This window comes from Struthio camelus, chromosome Z (genome assembly GCF_040807025.1).
Source record: "Struthio camelus isolate bStrCam1 chromosome Z, bStrCam1.hap1, whole genome shotgun sequence".
Classification (NCBI taxonomy): Eukaryota; Metazoa; Chordata; class Aves; order Struthioniformes; family Struthionidae; genus Struthio; species Struthio camelus.
In genome coordinates, this window is record NC_090982.1 from 70,136,904 (window position 1) to 70,154,419 (window position 17,516).

Here is a 17,516-nt window from a genome sequence, read left to right on the forward strand (position 1 = left end):
AACAAGTCTCTGAAATATCAGTTAAATTAAGAGCGTGTTACAAGCAGCATGGCTGGAAATCTTAGGGGCTGCTGCTTTGAGACATAAGTGGGACAATTCTAAACAAAAAGCTTGTTTGATAGTCCCATTTATAGGTATTTTTGTGTGAACAAGCTGAAATGATTATTTCATTGCAGTGAGTTTTCTTCAGACATGTTGTTTTTCACTACGTATATATGAGAGAGCAAATAGAACAGATCTATATCCAAGGCTTAGAGGTTCATTTTACACAACAGTGGGACTAGGCTTGGCTGGGCTCTCTATGATCTTTCAGCACTTTTCCCTCCCTTCCTCCCTTTCCTTCCTTCCTCCCCTCCTCCCCCCCCCCCCCAAAAAAAAAAAAAAAAGAAAGCAGGAAAGAGCTTTGTTAGAGGTATCTTGGGTTACCCTTGTAACACCTGGGAACATGAATGTTCATCCTGAACATCTTCTCTGCACTCTATAATAGAAGGTTTTTGTTTTTCTTAAATTGCTCTCTAGCATCCTGGTTTGCATTTCTAAGTGCTGACCACTCTTCTTTTTATGGAAAAAAACTACAACTAATCACAGGATTCCTGAAGCAGATCTGGATCATCTGCACTGATGAACTGAACATATGATGATGACAAAGTAATAACTAAAGCATGCCCAGTGACAGTCTGTTGACCCTAGATGGGACATCAGTGTCTCTGTGGAACATGTGGTAAAGTTTTCTCTTTTATTGTCGTTAATTAGCCAGCAATACAGCCATCAAAATTGATACTCACTCATGAGGATTAAGATCAGATGGGCAGCTTTGATTCAGATTGTTCTTGTTTGTGTTATTTTATTTCCTTTTTTCATGTTCCTATGGAATTACATATTTAATTATGTATTGTTCACAAGCACCCTGCTCTACTGAGATCACATAAGGGCCATGGCTCCTTGAAAACAGCATGGTTTGAATCAGACTTTGCAACTTTTTTCCTTCTTTAAACCCCTCCCAAAGTTCTAAGAAACTCTTCGTTCACTCCCTTGGTCACTTACTTCCTCTCGCACGGGGAGCTGGCTTCATTCCTCGCTGAGAAGACACAAGCACAACTACCTCCTGAGTCAGTCAGTGCTACTTCTAAGCTGTATGGAAGAGAGAAAACGCTCAAGAGGTGCTTCTTCTGTCAGAACATGACTGCATTATATACTGCAATGACGAATGAGGCTGATATATCCTGCTGTGGCTGGCATGCCGTGGAACTATTACTTCTGAACCCCCAAAGGAGGAACAGTCATTTCACTTCTATCAAGCTAATAAAATTTTAGCTGGAGGAAAGAAATTGGTACAGAGCCTGAAAGCCTCCCTAAACTGACTGCAAACCCTGGGGAATCAGTGAAGGGGCAATGCCTTGCACTCCGCGCAGGAGCGGAGGATAAGGACTCCAGTCTTCTTTCCCTCCATAAGAGGAAGCAGAATTTTTACTGCCTTTCTCACATGGGCTCTGTTAACATATGCTAAGTTTTGTCAACTTTAGACTAGCCTTTAGGCTTTTTGGATTTGCAAACTGCAAGAGATTTCCCAGTGGACATTCAGATGTTTAGGAAAAAAATCTATTAGTAGGTTTTTAAGTCACCTAACAGCAGGCTTATTTTTCTTTTTTGCCTTTTGTGGACCCCGCCCACCATCCCATGTGTCCAGAGGCCACAGTATGAGCATGATTAGACTCAGAAAAATAAGTTAATTTCCAGCCTGATTGTATCTGATTTTAGGTACTGGCACAATGTTACCAATTACAACTGACACATTCTTTTCCTTCGTGTCTAAGCCACAGCATCATACTCAGGAAATTTCACATGCCTAGAAAAAATGATCTCCTTGAACCACAAATGAGTTGTATGTACAAAGTCAGTTATTTTCTTAGAGGTACATTTTGATCAACTCCCTTCCTGAGGTTTTTGGGGCACAGATCATCCATGTCTCACTAGAACTGTCAGGACACGTATAGATTTCCCTCTCATTGCTCATTACAAGATAACATAACCCTAAATTGGGCCAGTGACTCACCTCCCCCTGAGGGGCTGCTGTTATAACAGAGTTAATTATTCACCTTTCAGCTGTGGAAAGATTCCATGCAGCTGTTGGTATTGGTCTGGCTTTTCTTCACCAAACCACACCTACTACACATCAAGGAACTTACAGTGGGAAGGGGTTGCGTTTTTGTTTTTTTTTTTTTTTTTGAACTGACCAGGCAAGATCCTCATCTGTATGTGACTCAGTAACTCGACTATGAACTCAGGTTTCATGAATGTGGAGAAATCTCACTGAACTTTCACTTACCTCCCTGAACTTATGCTCCCTCTCTCTGTTTTAAGAGAAACCTAACAAAACAAAACATATTTTACACTGGACGTGGCTAACATTCCCTGATCTAATCTGGTCTGCAGTTCACATTTTGAGTAAGAAGCATATGCAATGTTCAGTTCCACTCAGCAGGACGTATCTTTATGTGTATACGTGTGTTACCCCTCCCCTTCTTCCCCCACCACTAGCCAGCCACCTAACAACTCTCCAAATCATTAATAGAAAGAAAAAAAAAAAAGGCATGTTTTACTTTAATTTGCGTTACATAGCCAACTCTCCCTAACCAATTATTTGCACAAACCTCTGGTAGCACCATGCCAGTCCCAGCACAGGTAATACCCCCCGGCTCCCCCCAACACACACATCTTTTTGTTCTTCCTATTTCTGTTGTTGTCAGCTGGGTCTGCTTTAACTCAGCACTTAACTCTTTCCCCATCGGCACCAAACCTAATGATCGTTAATGGCAAGCACAGAAACAGTTCTAGGAGCAGAGGTCAAAATTTGTGACTTCCTTCCAGGCACTAGGTTGCCGAAGCATGCTTTCTCTTGTGTTCTCTCTCTTTGACTGACCCAGTCTTACACCCCTGACAAGTCTACTCCGTGACAACAGCATTGCAAAAACCATCGTCTCCCTCAGAACAGTCTGGTGTTTAGATCTAGCTACGAAGGTACCATGCAAATAGGGTTGCCACCACCACTACCACCGCATTGAAAGAGTGGGTGAAAGCACCCGTCCTTGAGAGAAAGTTTTGAGGAAGATGGCTACAGCGTGGATAGAGCTGCTATAGTCACATGGAAAAGTATTTACTGTTTCCTACTGGCTGATCTGACATCAGCAGAATACCTTCCGTAAATACCATTATTTTGCTACGTAGGCTTCCCTTTGACTTATATAGGCTCCCCTGCAACCCATTGAGGGGAATGGGCATGAACACGCTTGGTATTTCTCATCCGGGCTGTGTCCAGCCCCTGGGGTCTTATGTATCTAACTCCTGGAATACAACCTGGGACTCTGGGTTGGACTCTGGGTTTTCCTACACAGGACATACCTATTACTATCACAGCCACTAGTATGTTAACTACTTTAAGGGGTGCAAACATACCAGCCAGGTAGAAAATCTTGCTTTTGGCTGCCTTTTGTGCAAAGACTAGCCCCATATATGTGCTCTGAACATACCTCTCAGCTGGGCCCTGCATAGAGAAAAGGAGGGGAAACATTTTTAATGCTGGGTTTGAAGCAGGGTTCAGGCCGCTCAGGAATGTCAGAAGTTTTACACCTGCGCATACCCCACTAGCATGTGATTAGGCACTTAACATAGGATTTTGAAGCTTCCCATGATTCCCAGATATCATACTAGGGTGTCTAACTTGGTGGGAAGGTCTCAAAGTCTTTTTGTTAATTGATTTCCTAACATCAGATTTTTGAGGGTATTTTGGTGCCTGAAGAAACAAATAGGTCTGTTAGAAATGTCACCTGAAATGAAATGCATTTGAAAGCTTCATTATTGTCGGAATCACCTGAAATGGCTGATGAACATAGAGTGTATTTCTCGTGGTTGAATATTTGTTGTATGGTGTTTTTGAATGCTCTTAACTCTGCAGAACTCTATACAGTATTCTGCTCACACTGGCCCCTACCATGGCTTTTCAGCATTCTAGTTTTTAGTTCTATTTATTGCTACTACCTTTTGTTTATAGCTCCAGAGTAACCTGTGAGGAGAAGCTGAATGATCTCTGAACTGACTGGTAAATACCTATGGGCATTTTATTACAGAACACCCTTAAAAAATCAGGTTAACTTAGGACACTGTTAAAAAATCGCCTGGAAGCTTGCAATTCTGGTAACATGGAGTATAATAAACCAAGGAGAATGGCATAAGCTGATTCCCATAAAAATGTATCCAGAGAACTGAATATCCAAGTTACTGTAAAACAGTTTCACAGTAAGCTTCAGCGTCATCTCATTTTCAGTTCCACTTATGTGGATAGCACAGTGTTCTTCTAAACAAGTAAAAATGTAGCCTGGTAGGAAATATAAACATGAATGACCATATATGTCTTCACTATTATTATGCTTCCATTAAAAGGTTCAGACTCCAGAAAAAAGCCCATATAAGATAAATGGACAGAAAAATTGAACTGTCTGCTCCAGCTGAACTTTCAGCTCCAAATAATTCTTTCCTCACATAACTTTCATACTCCGGATCAGGCTGAGGATCTGCTTTATCAAAATTCTTCAGCTCTTGACTGTATTAACTATGTGACTAATTCTATTGACTCCTAAGGAGCTACTCACAGCTATATATTTGTATATACATGTATATATATGTAAGCATACACACACACACACACACACACACACATACACACACACACACACAAATTGTTTATACAATATGCTTATATTCATATATATTTAAAAATATAAATTTAAATATATACCTTAATATACCTTAATGTGTTGCTGAATTTGAGCCTTAAAAAACAAAGGAAATGGATACTGCATTCCAAAGGGAGGAGTACTACTGGTCCATTAGAAGAAGGGACCTAAACATTTCAGACTAATGGCAAAGGCTCATGATCAGCATTTCTTGTAGAGCACAACCATTTTTTCCTGGAAACACTAAAGAAACACATCTTAAATTTGCCTAGTGGTTCTGACTTTTGTCAAACCATAACCAAACAGAGTTGACAATCTGATAGTTGTTGCTCTCTGATGTGGTTGCAGCCACCATTGTTGGTGGAACTCAATTTGGGAACCACCTATATAACAGCATTTAAGCCTGGACATAAATTTCACCAGACAAGTGGAATTTGTCTGACTAGATGATATATAGAGACACTATTGATCTGTTCTTCCAAATTTCTCCTCCTGAAACCACTTCTGCCATAGTGTCAATAGGAAGTGAATCAGTTAATGATGGTTTGAGAAGAAGAATGGGAGACCTAGCAATTCTTTTTTCTTTTTCACACTAATGACTGAAAATTGCACATTGGTTTGTAAGTGAGCTATATATGACTGCATTTGTTCAATCCAAAGTATTTAAGGAGTAGATTGTGGCTGGAGCACAGTATAAGCTCTGCCCTTAGAGTAGGTCTCCTTCTTAACCTTTCCCAGTCACCCCCACATCGAAGGGGTCTTTCCTATAGGGTCCATATACAATTTAGGTGGTCCTACAGAGCTTCTGACTCACCCACTAGCTGACTTGTGCAAAGGCCAGGATCTGCACCTCAAACTGGAATACTAGTCTCTGATTCAAGATCTCTGCCAAACAAACAGAAGTGGTTGTCTTATGACCTGCCAAGAGAGCACTGTTTGACCAAAAAAACCCAAATCAGCTTGCTTCAGGAAAGTGAGCAGAGGCGTGCATAGAGTCCGGCAGAATGTTGCTGCTCGGCTGATGCCTTTTAAAAATATAGTTCCCCACATCTTTCATGGGCAAATATAACTTTAATAGTAAATAGTAATCAACAAATACCTCCTCTGACTAGAGACTTCTGCCATATTACATTTAGTTACCTGCCCACACAGTCTGAACGAGTGGGGCCTTTTATTCCATGCTTTCCTCTTATGATCGATGATAGCGTTCCAATGAATTGATTGTCAGAGCCTTTGCTACCAGTCTAGAAATGGGATCACCACCACTGGCATCTCTATAGTGATGCAGTCTCAGCCTTAATGTATTATTTTTGAATAATACTATAATAAGTAATAATAACAAGAAGGTGATAATAGCAGGTCTGATAATAAAAGTAACAATAGAAGCAACAGTAACAAAGAAAACCCAATAAGCAATAAAGTACCAGCTCTGGAATAATATTATTACCAGACAAACATATTTACTTGAAAGAAAAAAAACAATCAATTGAGGCTATGCAAAGATTAGCAAAGAACCTGCAGTTCACTGAAAATTAGCATTTATTTGACTTCAGCCTGTCTGGAACCAGAAGGGATAGCACAAGAGTTATTCATATCCCAGAAAGACAGTAGGAGAAGAGTAGAAAACATTTGTGAAGCACTTACAACTTGCTTTTCAACAGAAAATTTCCTAGGAGGTCTGTGCTTGCATGAGAACACTGTAGTATGGTGTATTCCAAGAACGGTAGCATAGTGCCATTGTAGCATGCTACTAGCAGTAAGACCAAAAACACAAATGAACAAAGGTAGATCCACCTTGTCAATTTGAGGAGCTACGAGGTGAAGTATAAGAATTATAACAATTCTGAACAAATACAGGAGGCTGTTTCAAGGCACAGGTGGGAAGGTTCATCTCTACTCTGAACATCAACAAACATAAACCCTGGGCTAAATCCTAATTATGATAGTATGTTTCTCCATCCCATATATGTTAGTCATTTCTTTTAATGATTGTTTGAGGTGGATGGGGAAACACTTGTTTAGATTAGATAGAGCAGTTATATTAGAGGTATCATGGCAAGCAGACAAAATCAATCATTCTTGACTTACGGGTAGATCTATATTGCATTCAGGATGTGGAAGCTGCAGACATGTATATAGAAGCAAATCTAATTAATCTGGTTAGCCGTGAAGGTGTGCTGACACAGACTTTAGTTTAGGCTATGCAAATCTGTCAGGGACCTCCTGTGCTTACCTGACTGGCTAACACATCCACAGGTTAATGATGCAACGTTTTTACTGTTATTGGTACAAGTAACACAAACTCTGTCAGCAGCCAGGGCATGACAGATTATGGCTAGGGAACACTGCACCCCAGTCATCTTCCCGTCACATAAAAATTTGGTTGGAAAATGGCAGCTCTTAGAGCAGCCCAAAGTTATGCTGCATAATGAAGCTGCCCCAGAAATCCTAGAAACCATGGAAGGACAAAAATGTTGTAAACTTTTTATTACTGTTGCCCCCCTTCTTAGCTTGTGCAAGCAAAGTCCAAAATTCAAGCAAGTTTACCAGAACCTTCTGCCTAATGCCACTGTGAAGATGCAATATCAAATGAGAATTAAAGGGTTAAAGTACATTATATGAAATATAGTCACTGAAGCCCGATACCAATTTCTCAGAACTTTGTAGATCCATCATTTTTCTTCTGACTTTTCCTGTTCAAAATTGAAAATGAACAGAGTGCAAAGTATTTGAAAACAGCAACACAAGGTTAGTTTAGAAGTTTTTTTTCTCCAAAAGTTTGGGCTATACATACATGCGTACAATCACATAACACATTTGAGGGAGACTGAATGCAGATAAGGAAGTATCAGAAATATGGGAGTCCTGCAGTTTTCATCAGAAGCTTTGCTTTTTCCTCCTTTTGTTCCTCACTTTTCCTCTTGTCTCTGCCTCTTCTCTTTCTTTCTTATACTTCCACAAGTTGCTCTTCTGCCTACATCAATTTTTTTTTTTAACCGCAGGGTGTGTTTGCTGAAGCCTGGACAGTCCCAGTACACTTGAATATTGTTAAACATGGCATTTCACAATGCTATCCCACTTGGATATAGAAAATATGACATTTCCTGAAAAGTCAGTTTCACTAAACTAAATCTGGTGGAATAGAAAAAAAAATAGGTTTAAGGGTTCACAAAAACATAGGTCATGCTGAAGGTTTTCTTCTCCACTTGCTATTGATGAAAATTGCCCTGCTTGCAAAAGACTGGTTTTGTCCTACTGCTAGGTAAAAAGAGATAAATCAGAAGTATAATAGCCAACACATTACTATTCTGTAGGGAATTTTACTTCTGTGCACATCTACAAGGCAGCAGCGAATCATGTATATATTAATAGACTGTAAAAGATTTATCATGTTTTTAACTGATAAACAACTGATGTTGTGTTCTCAGCAATGATTTTGCAGACAGTTTTTCAAGATTGCCATACTGTAGTTTGCTGGATCTTAATTTTCTTTCTAGTCTCCTGAGTTTCATTTTGTTTTTTGTGTTTGCTTAAAGACATGTCAGCCAAAACCTGTCGGATTTGTCTGATGTGAAGTTGGACCGGTGAGAAACCTCTGAGCTTTGCAGAGTTATAAGCTGGAAGAAAAGCTGGGCTAAGCGCTGTTTGCAGTTCAGTGCAGGCTGGTGCTCACTGGAGAGCTGGCCAGGTGCCCGTTCATTCAGGCACCCTGTGCTGTTATTGCACTGTGCAGGTTCTACTTGATTCAGGCTTCAAGAGGTTTTATTTCCTTGAGCAGCACGGAGAGCACATAACAATACAATGTAATTTACAAACTTTTGTTGTTGCAGATAATCTTTATCTCATTTTGTGTGCTTTTGTTTCTTTTTCTAATGTTCTGCAGATACATAAAAACACTGCTCTTCAAGGCCTAGTCTATTGCTAGGAGCTTACTTCTTTCCACCTTAAATGAACCTTGATGCTTGAACATTTTCCTAATTAGTAGGAAGCAATGATCAATACAGAACCAATTGCATCAGTTGCAATCTAGATGCAACTAGACCATTGTTCTAGTCAGTAATCATATTATACTAGCATGAGCAGTTTAAAGACTTAAGCTCTGGGGAGGTACCAGCATACAAAAAGTGAACAGAAATTGGAATATGTTCCAGGACATTTATGTGACTATTTTTTAGAAAATAAAACTTGTTATATTTCTTTTCAAAACTAATTATCTCAGAGAAGGTTCCCTCCACATTCTAAGCTTTTAAATCAGCAAATTAAATGCATGCGAATGGGAAAACAAATCAGACTGGCATCAACATGAAATAAGAGGCATGTGTCCGTGTAAGGCACAGTCCATACTGAGCATGGCTGCTGAAGAAGAAAAGCACTTAGATGCACTGTGCTTAACTGAAGCTAGAGGTTTCCTGGACCTCCAGAGAAGCCTGTGCATGATTCTTCTTTCCTCCTTTACCCTTGCCCACCTTCTCCAGGCTGCTGCACTGGGTCACTGTATCTTTGTGGGCATTGCTTCTGCTCACAGTGGGCATCTCAGGATGTAAGGAAGGTGAAGTCTGTGTCTGAGTAAAGACCTTATATTACTGGATACTTCTAATTCTTCTTGCAATATAATGGCACTTTGTATTTATTCCTAGCACATTCTATATCATAAGGCTTTAAGAATTGTTAAAGAAGTTATGTGTTTTTGTGACTTCTGAACAGCAATTTTGCCATGGACTTCATGAGATCTTCAGATGAGGAGCACCCTTTCTGATTGTGAATCCACAGTCACCCTACCACTGAAGGCAATCAAGTTGTATAATCCCTGATATATATTATATAAATGGAAGCAAGATCAAGCTCTAGGCACAGGATACATATCCTAAGAATGTCAATGTAATTTCAGACCCACAATCTACCACTTTCCAAATTGTTCACAAAGCATTTCATGTATCTATATTTTGACTAGAAGACAGAAATTATTCAGGAGTGCAGGAGCAATACAGTACCCAAGAGTTTAAAATGCCAAAGAAAATCAAACGCATGTCCAGGCAAAATTTCTGGGAGTATACAGCTGTCAGGACGTTTACTCCCAGACTTTGCCAGAGGACTCAAATGAAGATCTGTAGGCCAAACTAATCAAAACGTTATGACAATGCTCATGATAATTCTTATAACTGGGCAGGAAGTATCACTTCAAGGTGAAATATTTTCCTTATATTTTTTGAAAATCGACAAATTCTAACTTGTCTTGGAGTAGAAGGTCCCTATATATTCTTCTATTCTATTCAAAGCAGAACTGTCAGGATGTTTAGAGCCATTCTCATCCCACAGACACCAGGTTGAGGGCTCAGATTCGGAGGAGAAGGTCATGCTAGCGGACCACCTCCAGAGTTTCTCACATTATTCCCTCCTGAATTTCCAGCCAAGTACAGAAAACCCTGACTATTCTTGGCCTACAAAGCTGATCACTAATGTTAATAATAACTGTAACAGTTGGATTGTGGTGGCTCTTGGTGTGTGCCCAGGCCTTTCTAAACATATAACAACACATAGACCCTGCCCCAAAGCACTCAAAATCAAGACAAACAACATAAGAAGAGATAGAGTAAGATAAAATTATGGATCATTAAGGAAAGGGTGGGAGGGGGCAGCTTTTTGAAAGTGGTCGTTTACTGATAATCTCTTAAAAAACGCAAGAACACAGGGGACCCAAGAAAGGATTGGAAGGACTGAGAAGATGGTCGCTTTTCAGATTAACATCCTGTTTTCCTCCTTTCTTAAAATAACTTATCCTGGTACTTAGAAGTGATGCCTCAGTTTCTGATGTAATCTGTGAAAGAAGGTTGATTGTTTGCAGTTGGAGAATTTATGAGTTATTCAGAAATAATCTTCATCAAAGACTATGTGAATAACTTCACAATGAAAACAAATTGAGCCTTATATTTGAAAAGGAAAAAAACCTGGAAAACAGGAAGGAGAGAAAAATATTTCTGTCGCCTTATTGCCAATGTGCTCCTGGGGGGACACTTAATGAAGGTAAACAAGGATTTCCAGCATAGTACATCTTGCAGCTTTTGAGTCCATTGTGTTGAAAGTGTCTTGGCAGTGAGAAACAGCTACAGAATGAGATTTAACTGTTACTTGGAAGAAAGTATGGATAAGGACAGTACCAAAGCATGCTTTGAAGGTGGAAGAGCTCATACCCTTTTGTGGCATATCTGTTCCTGGAGTTCTGCCTACAGATGGAATCTCTGCAGGATTATCAATAAAGGTTTCCAGTGTTCAGTCTACAGCTATTCTCGAGAACCAATTTGTGCTCCCAAGATGTGAGCCCAGTTCTGTTTCTTTGGAAATCTAAGAAATTATTAATAATCTTCTGTATTTATCATTCTGATCTTCATTACAGTTTCTTTGCCAAAAAAAATACAGACTCACAGAGCAATAGAGTTAACACTGGATGATAAATCTTTGTGTAGAATCATTTAACACATTGGTTCTATGCAGCCTTGGCTCCAGCCAGTTTAAACAACATATGCAGGATCAAGATTTTGGGAGACATAATAAGAAAATCTCTGGCAACAAAGATGAGATTGCTCTAGCCATGTTCTCTGTAAGCAAAAAACTTAGCTAGGAGATAGCAAGTAAGCAAGAGGCCTTGAAAAGCAGGCTTTTTTTTTTTTTTGGTTGTTTTTTGAAGATTGCCAGGAAGGAAAATTTTGAAAATTTTAAAGCTCACATGGGGAGGCTTTTTAACTCTATCTTTTTATGGCAATGACTAAAAAAATGATAGGTGAATTCCATATTCCTCACTGAAAACATATTATCTGCAGAATTAAAATATTTCTATTCAGAACGAGCTGGTAGAAACTACGAAAACTGAAGTGACATGCTTTAGAAATCTCACAATCAAACTTCCTCATGCAGACGTATACATTTCACTGTAAATTCTTGAAAGACTAGTGGATTTAGCTATGTGTAAAAAAAGTACCTGGCAAGTAGAGTATCTATCTCAGTACACGTGCCAGGTGAAGGAAGGAAGCCTGGAGTACAGAAAAGAAAGAAGAAAAACACTGAATTTTAGGAACCTCACCACACAAAAGGACTGGAGTAGTCTCTTTTTCCATTGCTTGAGAGAACTGCATCAGCATTCAAGGGAAGCAAAAGCGCATGGGTTGTGAAGAAAGGTTAGCCATACCAGCCTACCTACACACCCAACAATGAGCAATAAAGACACTTCTGGTGGCCAGAATACTGTAACGAGGCAATCAGAACTTCATAGTGATAGTGAAAATATGACAAAGCCAGCTTTGTGGGATACTAAGTCTTGGCAAAAATCTTACATTGACTTTGCAAAAGGGAATAAGTAAATATACCTAGCTGCAGTTAACGCCTATTCCAGACGCCAAAAGTGGTACATATGACAACAGTTTTGGCAGCTAAGAAAACAGAAAAATATACATGTTGCATATGGTTTTGCATAAGGAAATCATATGGAACTGTGACGATCATTTAGGACCAGACAATTTCTTTTTTTCCTGGGAATATAAGGTTTTCCCCAAAGGTCCCTACCAGTTTAGCTTACCACTTAGCATCACACATTAGCTAAACTCCTATAAAGGTACTAGCAGAGATATACAAGTAGGGCCCTTAAAATACTACAGAATATCTTCAACGGAAAGATCAGTAGCACAGATCACTAGACAGTAAACATCCTCAGAGTTATTTTTAAATAACAATCCTACTTTAATTTTATATGACAAGAGAAGATACATCTAAAGAACTATATGAAAAAAAAAACCTCACAGAGTAAGAAATCCACAAAATAAGCTTCTCGGGTGTAAGTAAACAAATAATATTTATTGACCTGCTGTTACTAGGTAAGGGCTCTCTTTTCTTGTTTGCATCTTAGGCAGAGGCAATTTATGATCCAATTCAGGACTTAACAAAACTGTTAGCTAGAAATACGGACATTAAGAGCATCATTCATGAGTAAACTGTAGGGTTAATGCAAAAATAGTTTAAGAAACATATGAATATTCAGGGCTAAGCAATACACACAGCCATGGCCTAATCTGCACATCCCCTAATAAATCGGAGTCTTGCAGTCTCAGAACCTTCAACAGTCATCACAACCCAATTAAATAGTCACATCCTTCATGGAGGCTGCAGCACAAAACACTGATTTGGAATAGTGGTCTCAGAGCAAAGAGTTTTTATTTCAGGAACTTGTTAATAAACTCCTTACTGGATATAATCAATCTGAACCCAAACTGACAGCATTTAGATCAAACCGTAACTTGTTTCAGGAAATGTTCCGTTCTAGGATGGATGTCTGTGAATAAATTCTATCATGATAAAAACTATAGGATGTAATTGTTCGTGCATGACTGTAAGTATTGCTTAAAAGTGAAGGTTATAAGTACCTAATAAATACCTGAAAACAGTTTGAAAACGTAAAAACTGAGATAAGTTATTTCCAAGCATTCAACGATTTAAAGGTCCACACAAAAATATTTTATTGCAATTAAATGTAATTCATTTTGTAATCATTACAGTTGCAGATTTCTCAAATTGCATCAGCTGAATCAGTCTACAAACCTTACTGAGATACTTCATATTCTTCCCATTAACTTTCTTCTTAAAAACAATTAGAACTCATTTATCATTGGACAAATCCTGGACTGCACACTAAAGCTTGAGTGAAAGCTCTCTGGTGATGTTCTAAGGAAACACACGAACCTCAGCCCTCAGCAGCCACCAGGCGGGTCTGCAGACACTACTGCAAAGAAGAGTACCTTACTTGGCCTTTCTTTTCTTTTCTCCTGCAGGATCTGGGCTCAGCACTCCATGGAAGCCCATTAATCACCACAGTGTAGCTACATCTTTGCTGCAGAAGCCCCTTCCTTGTGGCTTGGACTGCCTGAACTCACACTTTGTTTCTACTGCTTTAGATTACACTGTGACTGTTTATAAGTCAGCGCAAAATGAATCTGTTATTAGAAAGAGATGATCTTTTGATTCAGTATTGCTCCAGCAAGTGGCTAAAAACAGACATTTAAATGTGCAACAGATGAATGAATGCGTCTTGGGATAAATATCTTATGAACTGGAAATCATCATCCTGTCCTTTCCAAACAACATTTCTATCTGCTTTTGTGGTGAACTCCTGTGGTTTGTGGGCAGCTGTTTTGGTAGGAGTTACGAAAAGCTCACAGATAAAGTTAGCATTTAATCTTCATTGCCTTACAGCCTTTACACAGATGTTCTTTCTTGCATATTGCATGTATATATGATCAATGTACATGCAGTATTTAAGACCAAATGTCTGTGTAAAGATCGAAAGGTAATGAAGATTATATTCCGAAAACAATTGACACCTTACAAACATTAAATGGAGGTGTCCCTGTCCTTCCAAGACCATTGGGAGGGTAAAGTGAATAGCAGGCAGATGCTTTCCTTTTTTATATTAATACCTTCTAGAATCTCATGTAGACTTTAATTTATTTTTAGTAATGTTACTGATTTGGATTTTTTTTCCCCTTCAGTTTGGCTGGCTGAAGCTGCAGGTGTCCGTATGCCTTTGAAGACTGTTTGACCTGTTTGAGGTCCTTGTCCAGGTCCTGTCAAAAATTTGCTGATTTGTACAGACAAATTGCTTAAAATAGGATTTTCAAAGGCTTTTAGGTACTTACGGTGCAAAGCAGCTTCTAATGACATTTTCAAAAGCTCCAAAGCCAGTTTAGAGTCTAACTCCTGTTAGCTTTAATGAGCAGTAGATACTGAACCTTGTTAGGCTGCACATGCATTTTTAGGTGTCTGCCGTTCCCTTGACTCTCTGACTCGGCCTGTCTGTGCTTGTAGATACTAATGTTTGCCAAAATGCACCATGGGACTGTAAGGGATTCTCATGGGTTCTCAAGTCCAGTTCTCTGCCCTAGCAGCCAGCTTCATCATGTAGTGCCATACACTGTCAGATTCAGTTCATTACTGCCAGTAAACCATTTTAGGTTCCCCAATGGAAAGAAGAAAGAGTAGCAAAGAAAATATAAAGTGTAATTGTTGTATTCACTTAACACTAAACATATACTCCTGCTAATCTAAAGTGCATTATTACAATATAAAATTATATAGAAAGATTTTATAATGATTCCAGTTTCCAAAATAAATGAGGAAACTCATTAGCTATCTTTACCTTTGGCCTACAAAATATATCTCCAGTTGTTTCAAACGTTCTTTAGTGAATAAAATATTGGATCTTATCTCTGTGTTAGAATGATTCATACCTAATACTTTAAATCAATTCTGAGAAATGAGTACTTCTCTAGTACTTTCTTATGAGACAAGGTATCAGCCATTGTTACATCACATTAGTGATTCATTAATCAGACTTCTGATGTTGATGCCAATCTCGTGACATTTGTATAGAAAACTTCTGTTCCTTGTTGGTACAGTAGCTCAAACAGGTCAGTACACTCTGGTTTTCATTTAACGTAATATTAGTGACTCATTTGCCTTTTCAGTTTTAAGTCTGTTTGCCAGGGATTTATGAATGGTATTCTCCTTATATAGTGATTTGATTTCTCTAAATTGCTTTCTATCTTTGCAGACAGTGGTCATTATTTTCAAATGTGAATGTCCAACGTTATGTTAGAATGAAATGCACTGTTTACTGACTTATTTGTAAAATGATGGCAGAGGACAGGGATCAACAATTTTAAGAAAGTAGCTTTTTATTTATATACCTATAAATGGGTTTGTTTAGGTAATATTTTGACTACAGATCCACAAATTTATTAAAGCATAGAAGCTATAATGGCAACAAAGTCAGGCCCAGTAGTCACAGAGAAGATAAAGAGACGATGCAAGTTCCTAACTTTCAGTGGTCTTTCTGGTTCAGTTGCCGTCATTCTAACAGTGTGTAGGCATTTCTCCCTCTCTTTGTGCAGAATAAAGGAAGGGAGAAACACGTAAATACAAATGCAGTAAAAAAAAAAAAGTTAGTCAACTACTGTTTGGTTTCAGTGAAAATATTTGAGTAAAACAATTCTAAGGAAATAGGGTATCTAGCCAAAGCAGAGATTCCTCATGGACTTAAAAGGCTCCAAAGGAGTCCTGGGTAAAGCACTTCATTTCAGAGGAGACTCCACAAGGCTGACAAGAAGTTGCCGTCTTCGTGTAAACACATCGAACGTACTAAACGGTTAATAGCCGTTCATGGCCGTTCATATAGTAGCCTGTCTTGTAATTTTGACTTTACTAATCAGAAGCCCTAGCTGTTAACATCCCCAGTGCCCCAAATAACGCAAAGTTTTCACTCTGATCCCTCCGAAGAGCAGAAGGAAGAAAAGTCTAACAGAGGGTGACAGTCACCTGTAGGTCATTCAAGTGGACAGAGGGCATTGGTTTTGATTTGGTTAGATCCTGCTCTGATTTTATTTTTTTTAATGGGAGTGTTATAAATTGTGAAACCAATATTTATACCATCATTTGTCATGGATTATTTATTTTGCTAGGACTGAAAATAATTTTTGACACAAAGATTCAATAATTCAAAGGTTATTGTGAAAAACTGAAAAGGAAAAGACTGAGAACAGTTTGAGAAAAACTGAAAATGAGCAGATTTGTCCTCCAAAGTTTTCCAGACATGGAACCCATAAACCTAGAAACTTAAATGCACTTTCTGTGCTTTCTCTGGCATTATATAAAACATAACACCAAATGTATTTTATATTGTACAGTTCATCCAAAATATACCCTAAAGCAAGTCATAAAATGGAATGCACTTAGACACACCCAATTACACTATAAAATCAGAATGCTATATAGCAATTAATCCAAGGTAATTCATAAATCTAAGCAAAACCACTGAGAATAAAGTAAATTAAAGATGAAAATTTTGATTTGGCATTTAGAATATAGTAAAAATCAAATATAAAACTCCAGGGCCACATTTTGAAAACTCATCCTTTTGATTGTACCTGTAAATTACAGAACCAAGCTGTTGTAGTAAAAACAAAATTGTACTAAAATAAGTTATGTCACAAACATATTTCTTTTGAATGGTTAACCAGTACACTATTCTACCATATCAAATACTTAGGTGATTAAATAGCATCCATTGCAGGGGCTTTCTCATTGAATGATTTCTGTCAGCAATAAGTGTCAATTTTTGATATCTGTCTGCCTGTGCGTGTCCACAATCAGAGGCATCTGAAACCCAGAGAACCATGCATTTGGGGAAAAGTCCTTTGGGCTCAATGAACATTTATCCACTGACTTTAACAGGTATCAGATCAGATTATAAGTAACGTAAGTGGTGAGAGCAAGTTCCTTCAGGAGCAGTGCTGCAGCTGGACTCGGTGGCTGTGCCTGTGCTGGTAAATTCGTGCATGCTTCACAGCATCTCCGGACATGGTCTTCTGGGCCAGCAAACTCTCGCAGCTGTCCCTGGCATGAGGCTGTCCCATCCATCTCACAGTCCCCTGAGCAATTCCTAGGCACAGTTTGGGAGTTAGATGATGCAGGGACTGTTTCCAATAGGCAGGCTGCATGCAGCCAACCCGTTTTGGAGGTGAAGGCATATTCCTGTTGTAGACTCAAGCGATTTGGTGCCAGTTGGCTTCAGTACCTGGAACATTCCCAGGCACGAGTGTAGATGTAGCCGTTGTGGGTCAAGAAGCGACTTCCCACTTGCACAGGGTACAATGAGAACACCCTGGCTCAAATGTTTCTGAAGGCTTTTTCATGGTCATATGCCCAGCTTTTCAGCATTCCTGTCTAATAAATGGAGTGGAACTTGCC